Source organism: Rissa tridactyla, chromosome 1, assembly GCF_028500815.1.
Source record: "Rissa tridactyla isolate bRisTri1 chromosome 1, bRisTri1.patW.cur.20221130, whole genome shotgun sequence".
Classification (NCBI taxonomy): Eukaryota; Metazoa; Chordata; class Aves; order Charadriiformes; family Laridae; genus Rissa; species Rissa tridactyla.
Window position 1 is genome coordinate 212820457 of NC_071466.1, and position 23875 is coordinate 212844331.

The 23875-nt window shown below is 42.2% G+C and overlaps 1 protein-coding gene across 9 annotated transcripts in view; it reads right to left on the reverse strand.

Annotated features, from left to right (window-relative positions):
• Positions 1-23875, reverse strand: part of CELF2 (CUGBP Elav-like family member 2) — a 383210-nt gene that overhangs the window by 216163 nt on the left and 143172 nt on the right. Inside the window, exon 1 of one of the 9 annotated variants that reach the window (XM_054187243.1) lies at positions 1756-11893. The exons of the other annotated variants lie outside the window; for them this stretch is intronic. The gene's annotated coding sequence lies outside the window, so the exon portion shown is untranslated. Of the gene's footprint in view, positions 1-1755; positions 11894-23875 lie in introns of those variants that run through there. 9 annotated transcript variants of the gene reach the window in all.

A 23875-nucleotide genomic window follows, 5' to 3' on the forward strand; every position in this document is an offset into this window, starting at 1 on the left:
GGGGGAAAAGCAATTCCCATTGTATTGTACCCAACGGGCCTACTCCGTAAGCTGATCCGACACATTTTGAACCAGGCTTTACCCATGGAAATACCCATGAGTTGAAACCTAAAACTTTCTGGAGGCATGCACCAGGTCTTTCCTTCATCTGCGAAGTCGGGAAGGTTCTGCAAGAGGCGATAATGCAGGTGTTTTCTAGTTCTTGGTGTTTTCCTGTTCTTTCAGTGTGATTTTGAAAAAGACAGTGCCTCTTGCTAGCTGCAAGAGCAAGGAAGTCTCTGGCCAGCTCTTTAGGAAAGAGGAGGTTTGCCATTCACTGAGGCGAAGGCAAGAGCATGGCTGCCTCTCCCAGCCACGCTGCCGCCTCTCCCTGTGTTTTCTTCACCCTGCACAATGTTCACATGTGAAAGTGTGGGAAGCCATGTCCTAGAAAGAAATGCTTGAAAGATTAAGCATCTCACCTTACCAACTTACGTTCCCTCCAGTTACTGGAGAGACGGGCAAGGTGAGCTGCCTCAGATGGAAACCTGGCAAGTCCCCTGGGTTGTCCCCTCACCCCTAGGGCCAGAGGCAGCAGAGAGGATCCTGGGCCTGATCGTGCTGCCTATTGCCACAATTTTGCCTGTAACCTGGGCTCTAATTGAGACAAGGTGAAGAGGAAAAGAAGCTGTGGGGCATTTGCTCAAAACGTTTCATTAGGCCTGACACATCAGGCCTTTTGGAAGCGGTAAAAAAAGTTAACGTTAAAATCCAAACAGCAGGCCTGCTAAGTTCAACATCACGTCCTGCACCTCTTCACACAGTCTTCTTGGACTGCTCTTCATTCAAGAGGTGACCCTGAATCATAAGGTGCCTCTTGAATAAGAAACTGAGCTCATGCCAGCAGCTAATATTATCTCATTTTAAGAAAAAAACCCCACCAACTACATAGACATTTTTCTGACACGCAAACCTTCCACAAATACTAATTTCACATCTATTATGACTCCAGTTATCTTCTCTGAGAAGTGCAGTTTTGTACAAGCCCAGCCTAATGTATCATGGAGCAACACAATTTTTAGCACAAGAGCAAAGCTCTTCTCCAAATCTGGTCCTTCCAAAGGGTCTTTCCTCCTCAAACCAAACCAACTTGCGCACTCTCGCATAGATACAACCTCCTGACACAACTTGAATGCTACTGCAGAAAGTTTGGCTGCCTCCACAAAGCACCTACTACACTCATGGTGGCTGATAAATAAGAACGTGCTGCGTGTCGTCCCACAGCAAATCCAGAGACCCTGAGCAAGAACAGCAGACTGCCGTGTGAAAAGCAGCGAAGCTGAACAGCAGAAAAAATAAAGTAGCAAATGTTATATTGAGGATAAAATTTAAAATGTCTGTTTCAGTGAAGTTGCATTAGGTTTATGCAGCAAAACACAGGCATGATGCCAGGAAAGGGGTATTTCAAGAACTATATGTGAAAATAAATGACGCAATTGAGTTTAATTGAAAAAGACAGGCACAAAACCACAAAGGGACACAACCAACAAGCAAATAAAACATCCCTTGGTGAAGTAACACAGAATATAGAACGAAACCACCACCCCAGACTGGCTCGCTGAGCGCTTATCTCAGCCGACCCAGACAACAGCATCCGTCCTCGTCAGGAGCTATCAGGCGATCTAGCTCATCCGGGTCCCTACCTGGAGGCAGCGGAGCAGACACATGCAAAGCACGGCAGTCAACTGTTCCGAAGTCGTACTCAATACTACTCACTTCCAGCCTTCCAAAACCTCCCACTCCTTCACCACAGGAAACCAGAAGTACGACTCTCGCTCCTTGAAATTTTGTTTGAGGTTTGGTTTTTTTCCCCAATAACAAAGTTGAGCACTTCTGAGAAACAGCCAGAACAATGTTGCTTCAGAAAGTGCAAGTAACAAGCAGTATCTTCCAGCCAGCGGGGTAATAAGTTACACCCAGAATCCTATTTAGCAGTTTACATAATTCACAGTTTCTCTGGTTACATACTCTGTAAAATATGACATCCAGCTGGGAAAGTTAGTCCACTTCATTGTCATATGGCAGTTGCTTGCTTTATATCATCCAAGTATCAATTAAAAAGCACAAACAAAACTGTAAGGCAGATATATCTTCAGATTTTCATGTTGCACTTGCGTACACGCACACAAATACTTGCTGTCATTCAAAGAGGAAAAGTAACCTTGCCTGAAAAGCAAACCGACTCTGCAGCGTTAGGCATCAAGTGCAATTTTCAAAAAACCTTGAAAAAAGAGAACAATGAACAGGCGTGCTTAAATTCTGCGTCAGCTATTTTAATGGTGCAGTTTTTCAGATAACTGAAATGAAATCAGAATATGCTGTCAAATAACAGATCTAGATCCCAGAAGTCAACATGACGGCATTTTAAAAATACAACATGTGGATATAGAGCCTTTGCTGTTACGTATGCACTTAGCAAATATTAGAAAAATCAATCAGAATCAAAATGCAAACACGCTGAAATGACTAGATGCCCCGTGTTATTCATTTCTAATCCTAATTGCCTGATTTCATTCATCAGGATTTATATATGCACCAGTACACTACTGAGGCAGTTAAAATTAAATACATCCCATTTTTTTCCCCAGAAAAGTAATGGACTTTAACAGTCATTTTATTGCAACGAGAGATATTAACATACAATTCTGCTCCTAACTCCAGGTTATAATGTAAGTGGATCCATTGATCACTTGCAAAAGGCAACAAAAAGAAAGTTTTGCTTGATGCTGAGGGCAAATTAAATCCTGACCGGATTGTCCATTATTCTCAGTGGAAATCCATCCAGTGTCTAAGCACTACGCAAATAATTTTGCCAACTACTAAGTAGGACTTGCGGCACACAAAAAGTAAAAATACACCGTTCTACCGAGCGTTAGAAAAGGCCACAAATGAATCCACATCTGCGCCGCACCAAATCCACACAGTTCTATTTGAACACGGCAATGGAGGGTTTCAGTGCCCACAAAGTAAGACAAGCATAGAGAAAGAAACCAGAGGAAAAGATACGTGTCACAAGAGTGACCTGGGGTCTATATACTATTTTTCATGCCTAGCTCTCACAGCAGGTTACGAGTGTATGTTGAATGATCTGTAAACCACAGATGGAAGGAATAAGGTTAACTAGGGCAGCAGAGAAAGTCGGTGGCTTATTCCACTGGAAGAAACTGCCTCTAACATGCACCACTTTAACAAACAGTAGCATTGCCTTTGGAAAAAGTAAATTTGATACCCATGGTGGTGGGGGGGGAAAGTTTAACTAATTAGTGGAGTCTACCACCATTCGTTTAACACAACGCAAATCCCTGTGGTTTACATTTGAAGTTACATACATGTATTGTATACACACAGAAGGCGTCAGTGTAAAGGGTAAAAATGGAAATTAGATTGGGGGGGAAAAAAAGTGTGCTCCATAACTCAAGCACTAAAATCACTACAAAAGAGTAGCAGCTATGAAATATTTAAGAGTCAATATTAATATCATTAGACTTCAAAGGATATCACCTTCTCAGCGCCAGCTTCTCGCATTGATCACCTCTGGAACGCGCAGTCTCACACCAGTTCGTTTGCAGAAGCTTCTTCCCAACCACATCAACTAGAAATGAAACACTTGAATTCTCTAAAAGCCGTAAAATGCCCTTGCAGAGATCAGCTCTGCAACTTCTCGAGGCTACTCCTGGATTTCTCAGCAACTTTGTAAATAATTTAATATTTCCATGGGGAGAATAGGAACGCTCTTTAAGAACAAGAAGATATTAAACGCTAACAAGGAGGTAGGAGGCTTTTGCACATGAAAGTTATATATTTGCAAAGCTTCTTCCAGTTTTCACATTCTCTCTTCTCCATATGTCACCACGACAGGTAGAACTGCAGTAAACATTTAAACAGCATTGCATTATTGTGTACGATAAGAGCTTGACATTTCTATTTTCTCCAAGGAGAAGCACTGCCTATATGCTCTCTAGTGGATGAACAGGGTTTTTACAAGGTCCCTCCTTCCCCGTCCTTTAAATGTGATCAAATATGAATTGAAAGGCTTTTATTCTGCCAGAATCCCCGTCTAAGGTTTTGTGTTTCTCTAGCAACAACAACACACTAACAACTGAAGAGGGGCAGAGAGCAGCTTCTCCATCTCTTTACTGCATCAGGGGAGCAGGAACACCATGCAACTTTTGACCTGGACCTCGGTGAGGACTAAGGGTTTAAATTCTTTTAAGTCACATTTTGAAGTGTATGTTTGTCACGAATATCCATACATGAAGTCTTTCGGAGGCAAGTCCAGAATTTCGCGAGTAACTCTACCCTTCCAGAAATCAAATAGCAAGTTACTACAGTATGAATTCGCTGAGGAGGACTTCTTCTCGGGCTCCCTGCCTCGCAACCCTCCTGGCGCCTCAATTCGTTTCTTTCCCAGCTGGAAGGAAAGAGGCTGTTCAGAGATTGTTTCCTAGAAAGACCTTGCTTTCCACACTGAAAGCATGGCGGGGAGGGATGCGAGGAGAAGGGACTCACGAGTTTGACCTACCTAAAGGCCACCATGGTTTCAGAACAAACTGCACCCCTGCACAGAGAGCAAAGGAGCCAGTATTTGAGAAATTCATATTTGCAAGCCAAGAATAAGCACTGATGCAAAATCCTTATCTTTAACTGGTTTTGGGTAAAGCAAGGGCTTTAAGCTCCAAGGGCAATGACCTTTCATCAACACTAAGTTAAAACAAGCTGCCCTAAAGATCGTTGGTGTTTTCCCATTTTGAGAGAGGAATCCCGCGCGCAAGGCTCTCCCCTCCCCGACAGCAGGTGCACAGGCTGCAAGAGCCCATTTTCCTTTAGATTGGGTGTATGCGTCACTCCTGAAAAATTTATAAATCACTTAGCTTTCCAAGATTCAAATTCCCAGTAGAGTAACCAGCAGTAAAGGAGGAGAGAGTTTGTTAGAGCTGGCGTAATACAGTGAACCATACTATAAATTACTTTAGGAAACGGCTGCTAATGCCCTCTCTGTGCAGGCTTGGGGTATACCACTCTCCCCGCAGTCCACTTCTGTGGAAATTAAAGAAGTTTAGTCATTTGAACAGAGGATATAGGCTTCTGCTCATCTGAAAGCATTTTTTCCCACCTAGAGGGCATAATCACCAATTACATCTTGATAATATAAATTTAATTATTTTTATTGGCTAACACGGTCTCTATCAACAAGGAAAGAAAACAGACTTTCAGAGCTATCATCAGAAATTAGCACGTTCCCAACAAGCAGCTAACCTCTGTGAATGAGACACTTCTTAGCGCCAACTGATTTGAGAGTTCCTGCTTTGATGAACAGTTAAAAAAAAAAACACAGACCTGAGACAACAAAGAAAACCCTGAAACCCCTCTTTGTTCCCTCTCAACCCACCTTTTCTTTTCTTCTTCCCTTTCCTTTGTGACTCTGATTTCTGAATTTTTAAAAGTCTTCCAAAAATATATATTTATATACTATGTATTCTGTACACTGAAAACCACGTACGTCCTTCTTTTTGGCTTTTGAAGTCCCGCATCTTTGTAGACTACCTTATGGTAGGACTTCAGTTTTGGTTGGCTTTGAAAACATTCATTAAAACAGCACATTTTTTAAATGCCTCCCTTTCCTGGTTTCTACTCACGTCCCTAGATCTCTCCGCACGTCACTTTGTCCCATCTCAGATGCATGAAGTCCTGATGGCTGAGGCTCTGTACATCACACCATTGCCTCCTCCTCTCATCAATGGACAGAAACTGGTCCTCCAAGGCCATTTGTTTGGTCTGCTCAGGAAGAGATGACCATCCCCAGGGTGCCCCTTCTCCTCCACCGAGGAGCACAGAAGTACCCAAGATTGCAGCCTCGGACTTCCAAGTTGGCTGCTTGAGCGGGGGTGGTAATTTCTATTTTAATCCTTTTTCAATAAAATCTGGCCTGTAGTCTATGGGCCATTGTGATTCAGGGATCCATAGGTAGAAAACCACCTCTGTAGCACAATCAAGCATTGCAGGGGATGAATGCTGATACCATGGCAGGGAGACGGCGTTGCGGCTGGGCAAGACGCACCAATCATACGCTGACCTCTGCTAATTATCACCACGATATCAACCACGACAGCAAAGAGGCACCAATACTGGTATTCAGCATCATGCACCACTCTGCTGGGGCCTGGCACGTGGGTGGTTCACCCTGCGGTCTCTGCCATGGCGTCTTTTTTGTTAGCACGACCCACGGCAGCCAGGATTAAAGCCTGCTGGAGGTGTCTCCGAAAGCAGCACAGACGCAACCCTGGGTCCATTAAGTGCCAGTACCACCTGCTTTGTATTCAACCCTCTTGCAAATACAGCCATCCATCAGGTTTGTCTTTTCTTTTGCCTACAAGCATCTCGAAGGGAGAGGTAGAAGCACAGATGCTGCAGTGTGACCTTCCTCACGCTCCAACTTCTCCCCCTCTCTTTCCTTCTCCCCCAGCTCTGCTCGGGAGAGGAGTTTGGTGCTGTCCTACCCAAGAGCTCCAACCGAAGCCGCGCTGCAGCACCTGCCCGCAGGGTGAATCAGCAGCTTTTCCCCCAAAAAAAGGCTACTGGGAGAGCTGGGGCAGTTACATAAGGCTGCAGCAGCCCAGGAAAGTTGACGTCGGAGAGGGACGTGGCAAGAGCAGCACCAGGAAAGCTCGTCAGGAGACACGGATGCCTCTTGCAGCGGACTTGCTCGGTAACCCTTTACGGTGAAATGCACAGCTCGGGCTGAGCGGGAAACTCACATTTCTCGGTTCTCTACAGCGGAGGCCAAACAACCGCTGGCCCTACGCGAGGCGGCGGAGGTGGAGCTCCCTTTCGACTCCCGGCCATGCGCAAAAAGCTGCTGCTAATTGTCTATCAACTCTGGGATGTTCAAGGGGGAGGATGGGTGACGAGGGGGCTGACAACCCCTCTGAGGCATGTCCTCGACTCCTCCACACACTGGTGAAACTGAGGAGATGAAGGGAATCAGGCTACACCTTGCTATAGCAGCTGTGTAACTCCTTAAGCATCCCTGAAGGCATCGTTATATCCACTGTCATTAGGGCTCTCTCTGCTCTACAGGAAGGAAAAGGTGACTAATGACTACCATAGGAGGACATCCAACTAAGTGCTGCACCTTACCCACCGCACTCCAAGCTATGGCTGGATCATTTGAAAACATGCAGACTGTCAACCCCCTATCACATATAATTTTAATTGACTGCCATTTCAGAAACCCCTTCCAACCTGGGAGTTCTCCTCCTACTTCCACTCTGCAAAGCCATCACAAATCCTCTTGAGCATTCTCCACTTTTCACATTCCTTCTCCGTTTTTGGATTTTTTATTTACATTTCCAAAACCTCTCTCAAAACTCCCCTCAAGGGGGGCTGGAATTTGCTGGTCATAAGCATGGCGTGCGTATTTGTACAGTAATACTGGCCGCTTTCACAAGGGACTGCTTGTGATCAATAACACAAAAGAAGAGCCAGCAGGATTTCCACTTGATTTTTTTTTTTGTTTTGTTTTAGGTTTGAGTGTTTTTGTGGGGTTTTTTAATCACGACATAGTAATCACAAACCTTGAGAGGAGATTTGCTGTCTGCGTTAAGCGTCTCTGGCATTGCCCTTTTCTGCACCCTCAAACACACCCAGAACACCCGTTCCTCTCTCCCTGCCAGGATCTTTCTGCTTCACCGCTTCCAACATGTTCCTTTTTTTTTTTTTTTTTTTAAAATCTTAATCGCTCCCTCCCCCTTCCCACTCATTTGTTTTAGTATTTCTTTCCCAGGACCCTCTAATTTTTCAAACTGTTCCTTTTGGAGGGCAGCACCTCCTTGACTACGCTAAAATCCCTCCTGAAAAACACATCTGCTGAATCGCTTGCAAGAAATTAGTCCTGCAAATTGTCTCTCTCTGTATAAGCATCTGCGCGCCTGCTCTCCAAGCCCAGATTCACCTACCCAGGAGCACCGTTACCCCAGACTTCAGCTGGGAACAACGGGGAGAGAGAGAGGGAGAAACACCTCCAGAGGATCATTCTGAGCACCTAAGATTTAATGTAATAGAACTATTAATAATACATAAGAAGAGAATTATCCAGAGCTTTTTAGGCAGAAAAATCTACAGCTCAAGTCTCATTTGAACTGAAGAGAGATTTTTTTTTTTCCCCCCCTGTTCGCTGGGACATGAATTAGTACCAAGTACATAACCTACATTTCCAGTTGAACGTGCAGTGTTGCATACAGCCCTTGCTTTATATTTCAGTTCCTTCTTCCGAGTATAATCATCTTAAGCTTGCACTGAAATGCACTTGTCATTTACTGCCCATTGTGTCAACTGTCAAGGTTCTGTTGTTTGTTTTTTTTTTAAATCCTGTTCCCTGTTCCGTTGTTCTCAGTCATTAACTCCATCACCAATTTTAGTATTTATTTACAGCCCTAAATTGGACGGACAGCTTGTTTTCAGCACGAGCACCCAAATTACAGTTGTTGGTGTCTCTTCTTCCTTCTCTTCGTTTTTAGCACTACAGGCACAGGGTTGAACTCTCAAAAGCGGTGGGAGACAAAGTACTTAATGTACAAACCGGGCCATGTCCTTAACTGCGGACTCAGTGGGGCCCTATATCATTAAAATTAGGCACTTAGTTAAATGCTTTGCTGAACCAGCGCCAACACGCCCAGAGCCTTACAGCCCTGAGCACCTTCTTTAAGAGCGGATCTTAGCTCCACTCCTGTTCACTTCACTGCAACCTAAAAGTTTCCATCACACATGAACTTATCTCTGCTCTCTCAAATGGTGTCTAATTCAAGCTTCTAATCTTGTGGCTTTTTATCTTATTCATTGCTCCCTGTATGTGGAATTCACTATCTATTTTCAAAAGGGAAGTAAGTACAACCACTGTTTCCTAGACAACAGAGGAGCAAAATTAACTCTTCCCCCACCCCTCCCAAAACAGAAGCAGAAATACTGAATTTTGCCATATTAAAGAAGACCTACTGCTAAAATAACTGATGTTATACAGCAACGCATGGCAAAAACATGGTGTCACACCACTACGTCACGAAAACATACCTTGTTTTTTCACTCCACGTCCTTCCCAAACAAAACACAATTAGCCTCAGCTACAGAATCTACAGACTCATCTTTACTTATGATAATTAAAGCAGAGAAGAGAAATTAAAAAAATTTCACTCATCTAGCGCGGGTAAGCATCCCTGCTTTTTCAGCAGGGCACACAAACAGAATTTTGCAGTTGATCGTCTTTGCATGACATTTCAGTGGGCACCGATACGACATAAGTCTTAGAATTTGCCAAAAAAACAAAGCACAAGTTAATCTGAATCTACTGCGTTGGTTTTCAGCATGCTACAAATACACTGCGGGGTATTCATCCAGCGGGATTACTGGGCTGGCTGAACCTCTCCACCTTTAATAACCTGGAATCCAGGGATGCCTCATGCTGGGGAACCTGTACCTGCTTTTATATTATTTCCTTGTAAAACTGCTGGGCTGCACCGCTCTGAAGCGACACTAAAGGGGAAAAAGCATTCTTAGACACCAATAAAGCAAACCTATTTCAACTTGTTTTATATTTCAGTGCTTTACAATGAGTTTTATGGAGCCTTGAGGATCGTGGGGTCTTTTTGTAGTTGTGCTTTGTGGCCATTTGCCTGGGTTGTGCCCATGCAATTTGAGTGCACAGTCTTATAGCCCAGAACCAGAGTAATTCCTGAGACACGCCACAAAACAAATAGACATGATTTGGGGGCATCATGTACGTTTATAACAGATGTGAAGAAGAGATTCGTTTTCTCTGATGGGGAAAACTCCAAAGGCACCATATGAGTCCTCCGCAGGTGTGTATCGCTCAATAGCACAGTCCACAAGCCTGGTATATGACAACAGCGTGGTTCGTGTAGCTCATGGATGTTTTTAGCGTAAAATGCCTATCGTATAAAGAGTATTTGCAGAATGACTGGAACCAGCAACATGAAAACACTCTAAACAGCTACCAAGTTCTCAAATATACTCAAAATGTACTATAGGTACATATAGGCATCTCGGGTTTCCCAGGAGTTGGTACCACATCATGCCCGGTGTGTAGAAGAGAGATGACAAATTTCTTCCTTTAATACAGACATGTTTGGGGTTTTTTGTTCCCTTCCCCCAGCCCCAGTGTACGGCACAGCAATCCATCATGCCTCCAAGCCTTTTTCCCTTCACCAAAAATGTCCTTGCTTGTGTTGAGTTGAATTGGTAAAGGAGGAAAACAAAAAAAAACCCACAAAAAACCCAAACAAACAAAGGAAAAAACCAAGCGTATATTGTAAAGGAGGAGAGAAACAGGATTCTTGGTAGTTACCTACTCACACAGTGCTTAAAGACACGCTTGGACACAGCGTAGTCACTCGTATAAATTGTATTATAGCGCTTGCACGGATATATGTTCATGCACGTTCTCCTCCTTTCCAGGCCATGCAGATCTCCAAGCTGCCCTGAATGTCAGAGACATCCAGGGAGAGCTGCAGATAAGAATTTTAGACTTAAGAGTACAAGTCACAAAATGCATTATTTGGCTGTCAAACCAGGACTCGCTAAATTAATGAAGCATTTTAATTCCCAGATCAACAGAAGCAAAGTTAATTTTGTGAAAGTGTGCTAGATTCCAAACCTATTACTATTAAGACTAACTTAAACCTCATCTACATTCTTCAGGGAACAGGAGAGGAGAATAAACAGAGGTGAAATTAAGCACAAATGTGAAGTGGTATTTTTTTTTTTGACTGCAGTAATTTTGATGAAAGAAACTTAGAGCCCTGTTAGCACTAATCCCTAATAGACTGGTCCATTTTCCGGCAGCCTACCAGATGCCATTTTCTTTATGCACACTTTTTCTTTTTTCTTCCACCCTTCAACAACCAGCAAATACATTTGTTTTTGCAGGGGTTAAGCCTATATTTCCCAAATGATTATTTGCACTGTAGGAGCTGTTCAGATCTTTCATGGATCAGGGTCCCCAGAATTAGGTTTTGTATAAACACAGCAGAAGGAAATGGTCTTTTCTCTAAAGACCTTGCACAGTCTAAGGTCTCAAATGAGTCTGAAATGAGAAGCAAATTTATTCAGTAAAAGGAGTTCAAGAGAGAACTGAGCTCTTGACTCTAAGTGGTCAGTCTGTAGACCATCTTCGATGGCTTTTACACTGCAAAGCAGCCTTTGAACCGTATAGCACGTTAATAAAGAGAAAGATTACTCTACTAATCACCAGAAAAGTGCAGAACTGGATCCGTAGCCTTCCTTTAAAGGACAATATTTACTTTAAGGTTAGAAAAGGTATGTATAGATCAACTGGATGTTCTAGGACACTCCATCTTGGGGAGGGGGAGCAGCGATGACATGGGATGAAACTTGCACACAAGAATTCCTATGTCTCTACAGGCCAGGAAACATTTAATTTTTAAGACCAGATTTGTCTTGCACTGTCTACATGAGTCCTGAGCTCAGTGGGTTTGAACAGGAGGGATGGAAAGGACCTGCTTTTTCCACCATTGCACAGGAAATCACCAAACAATTTGGCAGGCAGGGAACTTGGTTGATATAAAGACATGGAGGTTCAAGTTTCTCACTCAAACCAGGTCAGTCTAGACAGTGGTCCACTTGGTAGCTTGCTAGATCATCTAGATTAATGTCTTTTTTACCCACTTCCACTCCTGAGCAAAGGACTACTCCTTCGCAGAAAGCTGGCATGCTTCTACAAAACCAACTGTGATAACAAAGACTTGACATTTTGCAAAGAGAATATTTTCACTGGAAGTTTCCCAAACCACATAAACCTAAATCTCCATGTTGCTTTCAGCATTTGATGAAGAGCTTCTGAGACAAGCCTGCATTTGGGATGCTTCTTTTGCTTTCTCCAAGCCTACTGCTTTCTAGTTGGCTTGGATGGAGCTGCTGAAAGCAACTGAAGGGCTCAGCCTGGACAAAGGGGTCATATGGGACCAGCCAATTAACAAGAGGTTCATCACGTAACTTGACTCAAATCAAGGTGGACTACATAAAGACAAACCTTATGGAAAAATCTGGTCTCATTTTTGTGCAACACAAAGGTGTCCCACCATGCCCTTCAAAGCCAAAGGCTTATTCCCAAGAAATACTTGACGACACCAAGATTAATCAGCCCTGCTCAGGCATTTTATAGAGTTTGATCCATGGATCTCCCAAGGATAAGGAAAAGCAGGACCTGAAAGGACAAAAGTCCTCCAGGTAGCAACCATGGAAGAATCATTATCCTTGTATACTGCATTAACCCCGCAAAAGAAGGTACTCACAAAGCTAGTTTTAGGCCTAGAAATGCAGTGCCCTGGGTTCCCTCACAGACACCAAACAAAAAGGTCCTCAGACAGATGATGCAGAGCACCGACGCTGGGCTCCAACGTGACATTTCAGAACTGGACCCTCTCATTCTCCACTTATTACGGAGGAAGCCAAGAAAGATAATCCTCCTTGCAAATACCTCCAAAAGCTCCAGGCTGCATTGAAAGGACAGTTGTATATCAAGATGAGAACACAGGTTCAGCTTCTCTGTGTTTCAATATCAAATTTGCTCTACCAAGACATTGACATACTTCATAAAAACGTTTGGAGCTCCTCAGAGAAAAAGCACTAACTAAACCATCATTACTTCCATAGAAAATGAATATGAGGCTTTACAATATATTTCTGTGCTTGCAAAAATGGGTAGGAAGACGAAAATAACTGGCCTGATTTTCAGTGTCTAACTTTAGATACCCAAATTTGAAAATGTAGGTCATGTGACAATCTATACTATTTAAATCTCATATCCTGGACTACTGCAACACGAAGCCACCTTGTATTGTTCCTCTAGTTGCGATTTTAAAATGAGAAATGTTCGGAGTAAGAAGTAGGTCTTTTCTGTATTAAAATGTTCTCAAAACTACATCATCGGATTAATCAGCAGTAGGAACTACAGCGACTTTAAACTCCGTGCATTTTATTTTAAAGAATTAATCATTAAGAAAGGGCTCTGCACGCCTGGAAATGCAGAATCTTTGCCAAGTTTATCAATACACAGAGGCAAAATTGCTGTCAACCTGACCTGGACAATTGCAAAGGGTTCATTATTCATGCTCATTCAGTTTCTGGCTGTTTTGCTGAGAGAAGGATGTTGCTCAGTGCCAGTTGAGATGGTGGTTTTGAGATGGACACTTTCCCACTATAAACTGGACCACATCCACTGGCTTATTTCATGCACTGAACAGCTGTTGCAAGGGGAAAAAAAAAAAAAAAATCCTGATCCAAGCCAGTGTCCCAGAGGTAAAAGATCCTGTGAAGAGAAATGGTATTCAGATGTAATGTTTATAAAATTATGTTTCAATTTAAACGTTGGTTTGGGAATAGAGAAATACAAAGTCTCCTTTTAACCCTGTGTTTCCTACCTTTAACTATAGCCAAGCAAATACAACTTTGACCAAAAAAACCCAAACAAACCTCAAACTCATGCAGTGTACTATACAAAGTTTTAAGCAAAGGAGAGACTTTTCTGAATGTGTAACTAATACACAAGGGTAAGGAGGAAAAAGTTTTTAAGAACATCCCTTATATGTAGCAGTTTTGAGTGGTGCTCTTCAAATTACATTTATGGTGAACCGTAATATCTTAAAAGGGTGTGTCATTGCTATGAGAACATATTCCCGACTATTTGGTATTGATTATACAATAAAGATACGTGACAGATTCTTGCAAACATTTGCATTCATTACTTTCCACCATCATTCAGGTCAAGCACTTTACCACTAAAGCTGTAGAATAAACCTTATTTATTTTGGTTCATCTGTTGGCTCCCTAGGGAGAAAATGGCATACACAATTAGAAATTTTAAAAAAACCTATTTTGCTGGCACTTTCTATGCATATTTAGAGAACCTCCCGAGAATACGGCAGCCTGGAAATGGGAGAAATCACATTTCCTTTGAATTATTTATGTAGTTCTACTCCTTGAACATAAACATTTTCTTCCTTAGCCATTCTTATTTATATAATAGACCACCTGTTACATTACAGCAGCATCACAATACTTTTCACAAGTCCAGTAATGTCAGAGACGCAGAAGTACAACAATCCACAGCTTGCCTATTTACCTTGATTTCAGAAAGCTGAGTACACACGACGGCAGTGGAAAACACCTTAAGTGAGTAGTGGCACGCTTGAAAATGCCCATCCTGTTGCGTACAGCCTTCTTAGCGCTCTGTTTTTTATATGCTTAGCTGGCCACTCATGTACAACTGCCATGGTAACGCCTGCTCTAAAATTACAGGTAAGATCTTGTCCTTTTTGGTGGACTTTTAGGGTTAAAGAACACTTCAGCAGCTGAGCTGCAGGAGGACATTCCTTGAAAATGTCTTAGGAAAAACTGGGACTTGCTGAAAGCAACTGGGACTTAGAAGCCATCGAGTGCCTTCTGAAGATGGGACTGGCTGTCCTACATGGTTTTGGAGCTCCAGGAAGCACAACCTTTCTCTAAGTGAGGTCACATACGTGCGATTGTTACTTTCGGTATGTAATACTTCGCAAGGGAAAGCTATGCAGGAATACGTTAATTACCCATGTAGCATATTGCATGCTTATATTAATGATGCCTTCACATCTGCAACACAAAAATAGGAGGTGCAGAGAGGTTTAAAGACGCTGCAGGATTTCGTATCACAGTATCAACCTAACAACACTCTGATTTCTGAACAGAAGAGTCACCAGCTCCTCAAAAAAACCCACTCTCTGTTTCCTTCCTGGTGGCATCCAAAACTCATCCAAAAGGCTGTTACTCCTTCTGAATTCAAAGACCCATATGTGACACGATTTTCAAATGGAAGGGGGGAAAAAACCCAAACCCAAAACACAAAAGACGCTCCCTCCCCCAGCATCTGCCAGTTTGTTTATCTGCCTGCGCTTAAGCTCCTTGGCAGAAAGCATCTGCAAAACATGTGGCACATAACTAATGGTATCACAAACCAAACCAAAACCCAAGCCAGCCCATTGAGAGGGCACGGGACCAAGAGACAGGGAACCAGGCATCTCCTGGCCTCTGCCTGTGCCATCCAACGAGTCTGGATGCACCTCCTGTCATTCAGGTGTGCTTCCGTTTCATTTTTTGCTTTCCAACCATTTTTTTTTTTTCACATTTTTTAGACTGCATACTTGTTAAGACAGGAACTTGTGGGTCTTTGTAGTATGCTTGGACAGGGTGAAGAGAAAAAGGAGCCCATAGGCACCACGCGGCTGTCAACAGCCAAAAAGTTAACAGTCAGTTTAGTGCCCCCCAATATTCCAGTCCACCTTCTCTAAGCAAGAATAAGCATCACAAAATTAAGAGAAAAAGAAAACTTCTGCTCTTGGTTGCTCTGAAGCAACAACTGAAGCCAAAAATCAAGCATATGAGGACACTTCTGTAAGTTGTCCCTTCTTGTATTCTCAAAGGGACAGTTATTATTAAGCTAGGAGAGAGAGAAGCGAAGCCAACACCCCCCAGGAGCAATAGATACAGAGGAACAGTTGAAATTTAGATGCTATTGGCAGGATTATCTTTAGGTCTCACGTATAGTCAGCTCAAAAGGAATACATCTTCCACAAATCTAAACATACTCTTGCAACGCTGTATTTGTTTAACGCCAACTGCTGTATATTAGTCATTCCCCACCTATTATAATGACACAGTACAGTTAACTAAACGCCGCTGCTGCATGAGAGAGGTTCAGTTTTAATACACGCAAATGAATTAAACTAGACATAACCAGGTTATGAAACAATGAGAGAGCTGCCAAGAATCAAAGAAGAGCTTGAATTTAACCACTATCAAAATGACAAAACTTGGGATCACCAACTGTAAACAATTTTCATCACCTAATTAAACAGCCCATTAGTGTTTTCAAAAGAGATGGCTGGCGGTGGCCACTCAGAAAAACTGTTGACTTTGCAATGGTTTGTGCTCCGAGTTAATCGAGTTGATTTCAAACAAGCCCTTCCCCTCTGCAATTCATTACAATCACATTGCATCCTTTGTGCGACGCTCTTCGCTCTGGAGTCAAAACACCAGCCCGTATTGCCCAGCACGTGGGGGAGAAGCTTTGCCGCCGTGCAGCACTAACCGCCCTGGGCAGGCACAGAGCGGAGGGAGGAGCTGAAAGCAAGGCACTGCTCGTAACCTGAACGTCCTTGCTGGATTAGGATTACTTAGTGCGCACAGTAATTAAAAAAAAAAATAAAAAAAAAAATAAACAAAACAGGCTGGGGGTAGGGACAGGGACTGAGCAAGAGAAAAGAAAGGAGCCACCACTCTCCGCTTTCATTCTTACACTGAGTTAAACCATACACCTGGAAATGACAAAGAAGAAGCTAAAGTATGTGTTATAAAGATGCACTGCCAATGAAAAATGAAAATCCCTAGAGAAAAGTTAATTTTCATAAAGATTTTTAAGTATGCCGAGTCCCCACTGACAGGGCATTCTGCACTGGTGAAGAACTCTCCTGTCGAAAGTTTCTCAACCACACGTTGGCATCACCTTCTAGTGAAGGGCTGAACGAAAACTCCCCAAATATGCGTGCAACCCCAGTCACCTGTTAAAGTGATTTGCCAAATGCTTCAGAGCGATCTATGGCAGAAAACTCAAACCCTGCGATTCTCTTCTGTGCCAGCACCCAAGCCAGGAAAGCCAAGCAGAGCGAGACCCGCCTGCAGCTTGAACAAGATATTCTCAGGGCTTCCCCGCTATCCACAGAAAACGAAAAATTAAAGAACGTGAAGATTTGTTGAACTGTTCTAAATGACTGCAAGTCATTGTTTAGAACAGGCTCCTTTCTGTCTCTATCTCTCTCTTAAATAGAACTGTATCTGAAAATATATTTGTTTATGCAAATTAGACATCCTTCTCCTATTTGAATTAGCACTATAAGTACATTCTGTATCAGTGCAGACATACTCGATGTATTTAATGTCAACACTGCTAGCAACGATGGAGATTGGAAATATTGCTCTGCTTGTTGGCCGTGGAATAAATTTGCCAAACAGAATCAGTGTAGCTCTAGAGTTTAAATTAATGCAAGCAACGCTGTTATCAGTAGTCTTTAGCCTGCCACTCTTAGCTTCTAACAGAAACATTTAGGAATAGGAAGCATTACATCTGGCTACAGCTGCATATTACATGGTCCATTGAGACTTAGATGCTGATGGCTGAACTGAATAACAAACAGCTGGGTATAAATGCAAAGATCAGGGAATCATAAGAAAATGCTTGTATAGTATCTTTGAAGCCTCAAACACAATGATACTGTATTAGCGCTATTAGCATCACAGAATAAAATCGCCTGAGGATCGGCATTCAACTCCTCAGCGTGGGGAAGCAGCGACTTTAAGGCAGGTAACGGCAGACTTTTCTGACTACTGTAATATTTATATTCAAACAGTGTATTTTTATTAAAAAGTTGGTTGTGAAACTAACGTCAGCCCTGACTGCAGTGCCAGGTAAAAGTCAGCCTGCCTCAGGAGTTATGGGACACACTTCTCCATCCTTGGGAACGTCTTGAAATTCTTCTAAAATTAACAAACGTGATATTTTCACTGCCATTGGAAATTTAAGACACAAAGATCTGAAATGAGGCAAGCTTGAGTCAAGCCAATTTACTGAAACCTATGTTTCACTGCCCCATAGGTCTAAAGGTTGCCAAGAAGGAAACCCAAATACCAGAGTACTGGTGTGGTCACAGTGATGGGTCTTCTCAACAGTCCTTCAGGTGTTCACAGAAACATGAGCTGCCATGCAATCCTTGCAATTCAGCAGCTTCCCCTAACGAGGAATTTATTTTTAAGAAAAAGAACAAGTGAGTGTTATTCTATTAGATTTACTATACAGATTGCACGTTGCCAGGAGTGACACTAGACACGACTATCTGGCCTACAAAGCAACAGTACAGGAAGCATCAAAAGACCTCTCTAAGGCAACTGAAGAACAAAGACAAAAAAAAATATCTGAGTATGGCAGAAGAGAAGACCTAAAAATTGTCACTAATTGGCATAAGGGAAGAAAAAATAGCTTGTAGTTCCTTTTATAAAAAGGCTGTTTGTTCAGTAAGTGAATGTGTGTAGTCTGGACCTGTAAAACCTAGAAACCCACTTTCTTGCCTGGTTTGAACTCTCCATACCTACCTAACTGGACATCCTACAGTTCAAAGGACACTCTGTTAACTCTTGTCCATCTATACCAGCATTAGCAGGGAGGGGGATGCCTGGGGAAGGGATAAGTGTGAAAGCTGAATGAATATAGGTATATAATAAGAAAAATGAAGAGTAGACCTGTACTGAAGGTCTTCAAACCGATTGAACATTCCCGTCCCAGGAAGACAGCCACTCACACTTCTGCATGGCTTAAAGGCCAAAGAGATCTCCCCAAAGACATCCTGAAGGCCTGAGGAAACATAGTTTTGATGCACCACGCAAGACTGAACAGGCTTGAGGCTGCTTTTTTGGATTCCAATGGAGAAACAAATATTCAGGACTATAGTGGAGACAATTTGTTGAGCAAATGTAATGTCGGGTGGTGTTGCAAGCAGAGAAAGAAAATACCTTTCCAGCCTGCCAGAGTTAACAGATAAGGAAGAAAAAGATAAACAGATTCTTGCAAGGGAAACAGTTAGCTACGTAGCCATGTTACAGTTCTTGAGCCTCAGGAGCTGACAGAAGGCTGTAAGGTGCCATGGCACAGAAGAACACCACACGTAAGAAGCAGGCAGAAGCACAGAACCTTGCATCTCGACGGAAATTAATCACAACAATAAAATCAAAGGTGGGTTATTTTCACTAGTTGGCGTACCATCGCCCTTTTATCTGTCTGGGTCTTGATACTATTAGGTAAGAAGAAACTCCCATCACGGTGCCAAGACCAAAGTGGGTTTAACTTCAGCAAAGAAAGTTGCTTCAGTTTCTCTACTGGAAACACAGCCTTTGCCAATGTTGAAGATAGCTCTGAGAATTCAGGAGCATTAAAGAGGCTAATGTACTTGAGCTTTGTTCTAATTACTTTTCTTAATAAGTTTTGCTGGACCACTAAGAATAGATGCTGTCCTGGGAACTCCAGCACTCAATCACCACGGCGTTCCTGTGCATAACTTGCCGCAATCAGGCAGCAGAACTTGGAGGCAGAATTACCAACTTGGGCAGCAACTGCATAAAGCACGTGGATCTCATTGCCCTTATTGTCACCTGGCTGCAACATGAAGTTGCCCAGAGCCCCTTCCACAGAAAGATACATGGTCATAAAGAGGTATATAGTGAGACTCATATTATTACTCATCCAAATTATTTTAAAAATTGCTTTTAAAAATAACCGTGAACCTATCAAGAGCTACGAAAAGCATCCAAATTATCACTTTCTTTAGAATAAGAAAAAACAACCAGACTGAAAGGAAAGCAGTGGACATACATTAATTTTACTCCAGACTACTTGTGTTTCTAGCAATAAATTCATTCACCTACACGCATGAGCTTATTAATTGCTCATGGATGTACAGGCATTCAGGACCATCCCTTGTTTATTTATTAGCATTCATGTGATCATTCAACACCTCTACCCACACTCCTCAATGCAGTAAATCACAGAACCAATAACTGCACGTGCTTTTCTCAAATGCATTCATCTCCCTGGGCTCATCCCTACAGAGTCAAATCCTACTGTCCGAGAGAATTCAAGCGCCACACTTACTGGGGGGAGAAAAACCCACTCAAACCTAAAGCTCATGAGAGGAGAAAGAATGCCTGGGTCTTACGAACAGGTCATTGATACTCTGTGAATTTCTACTCTAAAAAGCATACTACAAAAGTTCGGGATTAGCTGACTTGACCTAGAAGTTTTTGTCTAAGTTTCCAGTGCTTGTTTTACACAGCTAGGAAGTCAAGGATACATACCTCCTTTCTACTTCTGGTTCTTCAGCTACTGGAATGGAAGATGGTAACATTTTTCTGTGGGGAAGAGGTGCTTTAGTTAAGGGTGCAGAGTTTGAGCTGCAACGCAAAAACTCCTTGTTGTCCAGGAGAACATCATAAAAACGGCATTTTCAGTGCTACTGTTTTCCTCCTGAAAACCACGGCTGTTCCACAGCATGGTGTGGTAGGAAGTTTCAACACCCATGTTATGAACTGTCTAATAAATCTTTGACGTTACCACAAATCGTGAATAAAATCTCAAATGCATGAAAATAATATTATGAATAAGCAAGCAGAGTAATTACTCCAACTTTATTTACACTGATCTCAATCACAAATTTTAGTTCAACGAGTTTCAATGGCAAACTATCGGAAATAACAGCACTAGCTTGATCATCCAAAGGCCATAATTTTCAGTGAAAAATACTCTAGCACAGACTCACGGTGCTGGTTTCCTGTATCTGAAAGCTACAGTACTGGGCCTTATAGTTTGATTTTTATAAGCCTTATAATGAGGGTGGAGAGGATATACATTCCATTCTTCAGCTGCATTTTTGTTCCACAAAGACTGCAATTTTCAGTCTCTTGAAAATGTAATTATAGATAATGTTTGCATCAGTGGCAAGAACACAATGAGCACATGGGGCATGAAAACTCCACTCAAATCACATCCTCTTAGGTTACGAAGCTTGTCTTCTGCCAAGAGTGGAGGCATTTCAACAAGCTAATGTTCAGTATGAAAAGGATTGTGGTTTATACTAACCCGTACATACATTCTGCTTTTACTTTTCCTATTATTCTACTCTTTGCATAGGGAACCTACATAAACTAGAACAAAGATTAATTGGAGCAACTTTGAAAATCTGACGTCTATAAATAATTTAGAATACAGTAACTAAAAATATAGAGGTATATCAGTACACCTTGTTCAAATGACCACGCATTTGGCAGTTGCAAAAGTAAATCAAGATCAAACCAAAAAGACAGCAAGCGAAAAGGCATCAGTGTTGCACGAGGGGAAGTCGCTTGGAGACAAACTAATCAGGTTCAGGTCAGAAGCGAGACTGAAGACTGCTTCAAAGCTAACAACATGAGGAATTTCAGGAAGAGAAATTAAGCATTTGATTTGGTCAGAAGATCCATCCAGAGTAAGTTATTTGAGGGTAAAATGAAATGCATATACCTGATATTAAAAGAGAAATCCACATCAGAGGAGTTCGCCTTCACATAAGTTAATTATATCCTAAGTAAAAGTGATTTGTGCTTCTATATTCAGTGTAACTACTTGTCCGCCTCGGTAGTAAACCAGAATCAGCCTCAGGCATAAGTGATCTTGATGCTGCTTTGGTGCTACTTTCAACATATCCATCCCTTGGAGTGCACTGAGCTCCTCGACCAAGAAAATTAACTTGCTTTCTAAAGAAAACAGAGTTTTACACGCAGAAGAGGATGCACATTTGCACATCAGAAAAAAGAACCCATACAGCATCCCAAAATCTCACAGGTGATTTAGGTGTGAGGGGGGCAGGCAGACCCCCAACCAACGCAAAGGGATGAGAAGGGAGCAGAGAACCTCGTCTCACTAAAGCCCACGATTTCACTGCAAATCTTGTGATGCCATTAAACTTACCGCCATAACAGATCAAGATGACTTTTTTTAAAAAAGGGGGTGGGGGCGGGAAGAAAAGAAAAAGAGGATAAATGAATGCCTTAAAACCCTGAAAGCAAATCAAGATAACCCCAAAATATGTTTTCATCAACCATAACTTTCTCTCCATTCACAGAGTGTTGTGGTTCTCAGCACTAGGAGCCAGCACTTGCACTAATTGGGAGTCCTAGCATGCAGCTACCAAAATACTCATCTTCCAGCAATCCCGGGGAGAAGCACACCGTTGTGTTTCATAAGCAAAGAGGACAATCAGACGTAAGCTCTTGTCACACTGAATACGTCCAATCAACATAAATTCTTTGTCTTTATTTGTTCGCGGTGTTTGGATCACAGATACAGAGCGCTTTGAAATCACAGGGAGTCTGCCCATTGACTCAACAAGCCTTGGACTCAGCCCTTAACGTACTCATAAAAACCAGTCTTTCTGGAATCTGAATCTCTGAGCTGATTCTAAACCACGTGTCGGTTGAGCTTTGCCACCAGTTTCACTGTGTATAGAGTGAAGCATTTAAAGGACTATATTGTGCCGAAGCCTGTATATATCTTCCTGCTGCATCATCCAACTTGCAGCTGCATACATTTCCTGTATAGGGGAATACCATTCCCCTTAATGATAAAAATTTCACCTAAAACCCTCAATATTGAAGCAATCGCTCACACACAAAGTCTGTCAAAGCTACAGTTTGGGAGAATCGCTTAATATTTGATTAAATGTAAGTCCTACTGAGTTTAGCCGGGTCTTCTTTCAATGCTCAATATTCCTGGCTGAAACTCCCAGCTTATCACGTGGAATTAACAGATGCCCTTGAGAAAGGCATATTACGTAGATCGACAGTGATTTGCATTGGGTAAGTAGGGCAACTTGTGGTTGTGGAAAAAAAAACAAAACAAAACACAGAAAACAAAAAAAACACATGACAGTATCATATTTGGTTCACAACTGTTGTATGAGACTGTTTGAAAAACAGAGTTGAGAGAGCCTAGTAAGACATCCACTACAAAAATGCAAGAAAACCTACTATATTTTGTCAAGCAACATTTTTATTAGACAACGGATCCCCAGAAGACCTAGAAAAATCGTAGGCAGGGCTGATAATTCCAACATGCTGGGTCAGTGAGCACAGACCAAAAGAGAATGGTCATACTTCCAGGGACTTTCAAGACACAAGCTGGATAGTAAGAATATAAAATCATTAAGCAGTTCAGATCTAAATCATAGTTGGTTCTCGCAAGTTCTCTTACCTATCTTATCAAAGAAGGAGGAACATAAACTACATGTTTTGCAGATATGTAGAGGAACTTCTTTCACCAGAGAAGCTGGGGAGGAATCACAGAGGTGTTTAAACATTGGATAAGGGGGTAACCCAGCAGCCAAAGCCACCTTTCAGTGGTGGAGACGCAGAGATGGCACCACAGGGTAGTTCCTACCTCGCGAGGCAGGACAGGGGAGAAGGTTCTTGCAGGCACGCAACGTGGAGCGGAGCATGCTGAAGGCTCCCAGCATTTTAAACAGATACGAGCAGGGCAAATTGCATGTCAAGGGCAGAGAAAAATATGACACGAAGTGGTAAGAGACCGGAAAAAAAGTTTTAGCTATGTTAATGGATTTTTAAAGAGCTAGATGGTATGCTTCTTCACTGATGAAAAAAAAAAAAAGTTTTTTTCAGCTAGATCTATGACGGTGTTCACTATTTACAGCATATTATAGGATTGGATAAAAGGGCCTTGTTTGCTGGTTCTTGGCAATGTGATTATTTGCTGTTAAATATTTACAGATTATTTTTTTTTTTGCCCAAAGAGTTTTCGGGAAGGAGAGGGAAGTTGATTTATTTCCTTCTAAGTTTCCGTGAAGCCTTCCAGGTTCGCATTTAGAAATTATCAGCAGCAATTTTGCATTTTCTAGGATTTGAGGCTTTGCTGGGCTTAAAAATAAAATCTTCATTCCTGTTAACACAAACGATGCTCCACTTTTTAAATATAACATTAATTTTAAATGATTATTGTCTCTGCTAGGTAATCCTGAATTTGCATCTTTTATGAAAGTCTGACTAAATATATACCTTTCTCCCCCCATTTTCTTCTGCATGTCTCCCTTCCACATTATTCATCTTACCCAGGACCCTGGCATCTCTCAACTCCAAATTCACTCTATATTTGTGGCTTCAAACCGAAGAGGAAAACCCGAGG